The 8,084-nt window shown below is 47.9% G+C and overlaps 1 long non-coding RNA gene across 1 annotated transcript; it reads right to left on the reverse strand.

The window, feature by feature from the left end:
* Positions 1-928: 928 nt before the first annotated feature.
* LOC129517506 (uncharacterized) lies at positions 929-6,918 on the reverse strand. The gene is made up of 3 exons (XR_008666067.1): positions 6,747-6,918; positions 3,675-3,851; positions 929-3,400 (listed from the first exon to the last, which is right to left on the reverse strand). It is a non-coding gene; the product is annotated as an uncharacterized LOC129517506 (long non-coding RNA).
* Between the last annotated feature and the right edge of the window lie 1,166 nt (positions 6,919-8,084).

Here is an 8,084-nt window from a genome sequence, read left to right on the forward strand (position 1 = left end):
GGCAGGCGGCGACGACTCCCGAGGCGTGTCCGCGGCCACGTGACTCCTCCAGGGCTCCCGAGCCGCGGCTGCGCCTCCTCCGCTCGCTAAGAACAGCTCCCAGCGGCCGCGTGGTGCTGGCTGCGTCACCCTCCGCTGGCCCGGCCCGCAGGCCCCTCCGCCGCCCGGGAGCCGCACACGGGGTGACGAGTTAACGACGCTCCGTCTCCCTCGGGCTCGAACCCACGTCCACGCCGCCGGGTTTCCGGAGCCAATGCGGCAGCAATCGCAGCAAATTCTTTGTCACGGCTGTGGTGGGGAGGGCGAACTGGAATGATTTAGTAAAAATAGATGTCTCTACCGCACGGGAACTTGATGATCTGTCTGTATGTAAAATCTGCCTGACAACATAAAAGCGCTTATTTTTGTGATTTTTGTAAAAGCCTCCATAAACGGGCAGCCCCGGTGGCTCGGCGGTTCAGCGCCGTCCTGGAGCCCCGGGATCGAGTCCCGCGTCGGGCTCCCTGCACGGAGCCTGCTTGTCCCTCTGCCTGGGTCTCTGTCTTTCTCTGTGTGTCTCGTGAATAAATAAAATATTTAAAACAAAATAAATAAAAGCCTCCATAAACCGCGATTCCAGCAGGTTGACCCTGGGCTCCTGAAGGACCTCTTCGGGCGGTGCTCCCAGGGGGCAGCCGGTGGTCAGCGCGGCTGTGAACGCTCCGCCTTAGAAACCCCCGCCTTCTGACCGAAACGTGCAGTGTGCAGGGTCCTGCGGAGGGCAGAAGTCTTCACGGCTCGGTTTCCTGTACCGGCTTCAAAACAAGTCGGGGGATCAAATGAGGAGAAATCAAGCCTCCTGCTGGTAGTAAATGGTTTTGTGCCCTTCTATTTACCTATACTCTCAGCCCATCAACGAATTTTAGGGTAAGAAATGAGAAAGCTGCCTCTGTGTAACTAGTTCTCAACTGTGCCACATATTAACATTTTAGTAGCTGGAAAGCGGCGCTAGCCTCTCATTAGCATAAACCTCCTTTGTTGCCCACGAATTCTACCCTGGAAGAAAAATACATTTTACCCCATGGGACTCAAACCTATTTTTATTGGGAATGAAAAATAAATGCAACCCACAAACATCATTTTTCCCCCGAAATTGGCTCTTGTGGGGGAAGATAAAGGTTGCTCACCAAGAAATTTCTAGAAGCTATAAGAGATTCTGATTTGCACAGTGTGATTTCTAATTAGCCAAACACCCCACGAATACTGATTAAGAAAACCTACATGAGCTGATGTAGGTCAAAGGGTACAGATCTTCAGTTCTAAGAAAAATAAGGTCCGGGTGCCTGGCTGGATCAGTGGTAGAGCATGTGTTTCTTGATTTCAGGGTGGTGAGTTCAAGCCCGTCATTGGGTGTGGAAATTATTTAAAAATAATTTTTTTTTAAAAAAGGGTCTAAGAATCTAATGTATAGCATGGTAACTATAATTAATATATTATTGTAGACTTGAAAGTTGTTGAAAATGGATCTTAAACTTGCTCACCACACAAAGAGCCAACTATGCCTTAACTATGTGAGGTGATGGATGTGTTAATTATTTTGATCTTGGCAGTCATTCTACAATATACATATATATCAAATCATCAGGTTGTGCACTTTAACCGCTTACAATTATATTTGTCAATTATTACTCAATAAAATTTTAAAGTTTATTTAAGTAACCTCTATACCCAATGTGGAACTTGAACTTACAACCCCAAGATCAAGAGTCCTATGCTCTCCCAACTAAGCCAGATGCCACCAAAGATTTTTTTTGATTTTTAATTTTTTAAGTAATAAAGTCTTTAAAAAGCAAACTGGGAAGAATAACTAAAGAAGGAAACAAAATAACCAGATGGGAAGCTCCCAGGGGCACTAAGGGGGGTATTAAGGAGGGCAGTTTCTAAACACTGAGCTAGTCCCCAAACCTCATACCCTGAGGATTGTTCTAGTCAACATGAAGCAGGTGAGATTTCTCTTCAGATGAGAGAAATCAAAACAACACAGTAAGATTTTCATAAAACTGAAATTGCTCCATTTAAAAAACTGTCCTATGAGATGATAGGACCATTGGATCTTTTAAAATTCAAATGTTGGGATGCCTGGATGGCTCAGCGGTTGAATGTCTGCCTTCAGCTCAGGTCTTGATCCTGGGATCCCAGATGGAGTCCCACATCGGGCCCCTTGTGGGGAGTCTGCTTCTCCCTCTGTCTCCCAATCTCTCTGTCTCTCATGAATAAACAAATAAGATCTTAAGTAAGTAAATAAATAAAATACGAATGTCCACACTTATATGATGATGACACTAGTAGGCTGTTGCTGTTTTAATGCTCTAACTTGCTAAAACACAAAGTTGGCAAACCAATGTTAGTCTCCTTTAAAAAAAAAAAAAAGGTTATTCAGACTAAACACATACACAGATTGAAAATGAAAGGAAGGAAAAGCATTTGTTATGCACATGGATGTGAAAAGAAAACTGGGGTAGCAATACTTGTATCTGACAAAATAGACCTTTTTATTTTTTTTTAAGATTTTATTTTATTTATTCATGAGACACACACACACACAGAGAGAGGCAGAGACACAGGCATAGGGAGAAGCAGGCTCCATGCAGGGAGCCTGACGTGGGACTCGATCCCAGGTCTCTAGGGCTGAAGGCAGCGCTAAACCACTGAGCCACCGGGGCTGCCCCAAAATAGACTTTAAAATAAAGACTGTAGGGGCACCTGAGTGGCTCAGTCGGTTAAGTGTCTGATTCTAGATCTCAGCTCAGGTCTTGATCTCAGGGTTGTGAGTTCAAGCCCCACTCTGGAGCCCAGCCTGGAGCCTAGTTAACAAAAAAATAAAATAAAGACTGTAATGAGACAAAGAAGAATACTATATAATCATAAAGGGGACAACCCTACAAGAAGGTATAACAATTGTAAATATTTATGTACCCAATATGGAAGCACCCAAATTACATAAAGTAGCAATTAACAAACACAAAGGAAGAAATCAATAATAATACAATAGTAGGGGACTTTAACACCCCACTTACATCAATGAATATATCATCCAAACAGAAAATCAACAAGGAAACAGTGGCTTTGAATGACACATTGGACCAGATGGGTCTAACAGATATATTCAGAACATCCCATCCTAAAACTGCAGAAAACACATTCAAGTGTACATGAAATATTCTCCAGAAAAGATCACATTAAGCCACAAAACAAGTCTCAACAAATTTAAAAAGACTTAAATTAAATCCTGTATTTTGGGGTGCTGGGCAGCTCAGGTCATGATCCTGGGATTGAGCCTCACATTGGGCTCCCTGCTGAGCAGTGTCACTCCTGCTCCCCTGCCACTCCTGCTCCCCCTGCATGGACTCTGGCTCTCTCTCTGTCAAATAAATAAATAAAATCTTTTTTTAAAATCATGCATTTTTTTCTGAAGAGAATGCTATGAAACCAGAAATAAACCACAAGAAAAAACCTGGACAGAACACAAATACGTGGAGGTAAAATAATATGCTACTAAACAATGAATGGGTCAACCAAGAAATCAATGAGGAAATTAAAAAATACATAAAGATGAATAAAAATGAAAACACAATGGTCCAAAATCTTTGGGATGCAGCAAAAGCTGTTCTAAGATTATAGCAATACAGACTTACCTCAAGAAGAAAAATCTCGGGACGCCTGGGTGGCTCAGCGGTTGGGCATCTGCCGTCGGCTCAAGGCGTGGTCCCGGGCTCCCAGGATCGGGTCCCACATTGGGCTCCCTGCATGGAGTGTGCTTCTCCCTCTGCCTGTGTCTCTGCCTCTCTCTGTCTCTCATGAATAAATAAAATCTAAAAAAAAAAAGAAAGAAAGAAAGAAAGAAAGAAAAAGAAGAAAAATATCACATAAAAGACCTAACCTTACAACAAAAGGAGTCAGGAAAAAAAGAACAAATAAATGCCAAAACAAGTAGGAGGAAAGAAATAATAAACATTAGAGCAGAAATAAATGAAATAGAAACTAAAAATACAATAGAACAGATCAATGAAACCAGGAAGTGTTTTTTTTTTAAGGATTTTATTTATTTATTCATGAGAGACACAGAGGCAGAGACATAGGCAGAGGGAGAAGCAGGCTTCCTCTAGGGAGCCCGATGCAGAACTCTATCCCAGGACCCAGGGATCACACCCTGAGCCCAAGGCAGATGCTCAACCACTGAGCCCCCAGGTGCTCCAGGAGGTGGTTCTTTGAAAAGATCAACAGAGTTAATAAACCTTTAGCCACACTCATAAAAAAAAAAAAGAGATATAGGGGGCAGAGAGACTCCAATAAAATCAGAAATGACCAGGAGAAATGACAACCAACATCACAGAAATACAAAGGATTCTTATAATATATTATGAAAAATTATATGTGAGTAAATTGCACAACCTAGAAGAAATGGATAAATTCCTAGAAACATAACCTCCCCAAACTGAATCAGGAAGAAATAGAAAATATGAACAGACCGATTACCAGCAATGAAGCGTCTGCCTTCAGCTCAGGTCATGATCTCAGGATCCTGAGATGGAGCACTGAAATACAGAGAGAGAGGCAGAGACACAGGCAGAGGGAGAAGCAGGCTCCCTGAGGGGAGCCCAATGGGACTCGATCTGGGAACTCCAGGATCGTGCCTGAGCCAAAGGCAGATGCTCAAACATTGAGCCACCCAGGTGACCCTGATTCTTGGTTTTGGCTCAGGTCATCATCTCATCATCTCAGGGTCATGAGATTGAGCCCCAAGTTGGGCTCTGTGCCGATGGGAGTCTGCTTGAGATTCTTTCTCCCTCTCCCTCTCCCCCCACCATGCTTGTGCATGCGCGCTCTCTCTCTAAAATAAATAAATCTGGGGCAGCCCTGGTGGTTCAGTGGTTTAGCGCTGCCTTCAGCCCAGGGCGTGATCCTGGAGACCCAGGATCGAGTTCCACATCGGGCTCCCTGCATGGAGCCTGCTTCTCCCTCTGTCTGTGTCTCTGCCTGTGTGTGTGTGTGTGTGTGTGTGTGTCTCATGAATAAATAAAATCTTAAAAAAGTAAATCTTTAAAAAAATTAAAAACTGGGATCCCTGGGTGGCGCAGTGGTTTGGCGCCTGCCTTTGGCCCAGGGCGCGATCCTGGAGACCCAGGATCGAATCCCACGTCGGGCTCCCGGTGCATGGAGCCTGCTTCTCCCTCTGCCTGTGTCTCTGCCTCTCTCTCTCTCTCTCTCTGTATGACTATCATAAATAAATAATAAAAAAAAAATTTTAAAAAAAAAAATTAAAAACTGGTAAAATTGTTAACCTCTGAGGGGAAAATGTATGCATGCACATAAACTGATAGAAGCAACACACTTTTCAATGTAAACCTTTCATACCTTTTGCTTTTTTTTTTTAAGATTTTATTTCAGACACAGAGAGGAAGAGAGCGAGCAAGCATGAGCAGGGGGAAGAGGCAGAAGCAGAGGGAGAAGCAGGCTCCCCACTGAGCTGGGAGCCCAATGTGGGGCTTGATCCTGGGACTATGACCTGAGTCAAAGGTAGACACTTAACTGACTGATCCACCCAGGCGCCCTACCTTTTGCTTTTGCAACATGTCTATATTATTAACTCAATAATTAATAAGATATAAAAATACTGTCATAGAAATGATAAAAAAAAAACAGTGAACTGTAGTTGACTAATACAGTGACTTTTGTGTTATGCTTACTTTAACACACACACACACACACACACACACACACACACACAAATATGTGTGCCTTTCCTGCCTGTGGCTACAACGGACTCACGGGTTCCACAGATACCCTCCTGCACCGGCTCTGCTGGCCAACCCTTCCTGCCACCTATCCCCCACCCCACCCCCACGCCACAAGTGAATGTGCGGCGTCCACACAGACTGGGCCCAGCAGCTTCCCACACCTGAACCCAGCTATCCCTGGGTTAGTCTGTGGGGACTGACCATCCTCATGTTCATCAGAGTGATGGTCTCACCTAAGTTCTTTGCTTCTACCTCATCATCCCAACCCTCTACTCAGACCTGGGAGGGGAGCTCTGGACATTTTCCTGGAGACCCCTCGGGGCCCTGAGGCCCAGCGGTCAAAGACAATACCTTGTTGAAAACATGAGGGGCACCTGGGTGGCCCAGGCGGTTAAGTGTCTGCCTTCGGCTCAGGTCATGACCTCAGGGTCCTTGGATGGAGCCCTCCCCCCCCCCACCCCGTGGGGCTCTCTGCTCAGCAGGGGAGTCTGTTTCTCCCTCTACTTGTGCTCTCTCAATAAAAGAAAAAGAAAGAAAACATGAGGTACCGCCTGGACTCCCAGAGCGAAGCCAGCCAGTCTCTGAGGGGGCTGCCCCGCGGGATGCCCCCCCTGGGGGCATAGCCTGGCTTCCAAATGGGGGTGGTGCGGACCCCACCCGTCCTGCGGCCCAGCTCAGTGCGGTGCCACCAACACAGGCCCTCCGAGGTCCGGCGCCTTCTTCCCTGATGTGCCCACTCCGGCTCCGGGTCCCACCCCGTCACAAGCCTCCCCTCCCAGGTCCGAGACACCCTAAATCAAGAGCAGGAGTGTCTTGCACGCTTTAGGAGCCAGACGGGTGGCAAAGTCCCCAGAGGAGGCCTAGTGCCGGGGAGGCCCCCCCACCTCCTCTCCCGCAGACCTCAGCAGGGGGCCCGGCCCTTTGCCCTGGGGGGGGGGTGCTCCTGGGTAAGGACAAACTTCTGGGCACCTGAAAGGGCTCCCGGAACTTGAGCGAGGAAGCCGGCCCGCTCCCTGAGGCTCTTGCCGCACCACGAACAGTCGTCCGGACCCGGGGACGTCCGCGCCAGGCCTCGCGGGCTGTACCTGGGCTGGGCCAGCGGGGCGGCGGCGGGGAGCGCCGGCGCGCAGGGCACCGGAAGTCCCGGGGGGCGAGGCCCGCCGCCGCCGCCGTCCCCTCGGCAACCGAGCAGCTCCGGGATGAGAGTGTGGTGCCCTCTAGAGGCCGCGGGGCCGCACGGCCGGGACCGGGGCGACGGCCGGGGGCTGGCAGGTGCGGGACCTACGTGGACGCAGAGGCGAGCGGTTTGTTCAGCTCAAAGGGAGAAGCGGCTCCGAGCCTTTCCGAGTCGCCCTTCTGGTATCCCGGTGCCGCTGGCTAAAGAAAGTGAACAAAAAACCGTCGCACACTCACACCCGCCCGGAGCTAATGAACCTGCGGTGTCAGGGCGCCTCATTTGCTAAAGACCCCGGGCGGGGCCCCAGAAATGGCTTCACCTGGTCGTGTGTGTTTGTGCAATTTGCCAAAGAGAACTATTTGAGCTGTGATTGATTAAGATCGCTCTCTTCCCGCTCTGACTCTGTCACCCTTCCTCTCGGGTCCTGGAGAGGCCGAGGGCCCTGAGGGGCTGGCTAAGGGGAAGTTGGGCTGGGAACACACTGAGTGTGCCTTTAATGGGAACCGTTTACATAGGCAGTTATTACTGGCCATCCCGCTGTAGGAATGACTTCCGGGAATAATCCCACTGCCCACCTGGCGTCATGACTTCGAGCACCACAGCAGCTGGGCTGTGGGAGGAGAAGAAACGAAGTTTGAAATGTGCAGGGCTGGAAGCTACCCCGTGGGAAATTCTTCCAATCACCAAATGACTAAATTTGTGAGCAGATCAAAACAGAAAAATTTCCTCCCAAGAATATCATCAATAATGCAGTGAATATAATTGCAAGCTTCCTAGAAAACGAATTATTTTTCAGGTATGTCCATATGCAACCAGTGGAAGCGATTGTGGCATAGAAAAGTGAACTGTAACAGATTTTTTCCGATCACACCAAAGGAGAAAGCGATAGATTTTGAATAGAGGTGATATGTGGGCTCTTGGTTTGTTTAATAATTGACTTAATGAAAAGAAGTGAAATATATGAACACAATGGGAAAATAGTTAAATTTCTTGTTGATTTGGGAAGCCTGAGTGGCTCAGTGGTTGAGCGTGTGCCTTCCGCCCAGGGCATGATCTCGGGGTCCTGGGATCGAGTCCCGTGTCAGGCTCCCTGCATGGAGCCTGCTTCTCCCTCTGCCTGTGTCTCTGCC

The sequence above is a fragment of the Nyctereutes procyonoides genome, unplaced genomic scaffold, assembly GCF_905146905.1.
Source record: "Nyctereutes procyonoides isolate TBG_1078 unplaced genomic scaffold, NYPRO_anot_genome, whole genome shotgun sequence".
Classification (NCBI taxonomy): Eukaryota; Metazoa; Chordata; class Mammalia; order Carnivora; family Canidae; genus Nyctereutes; species Nyctereutes procyonoides.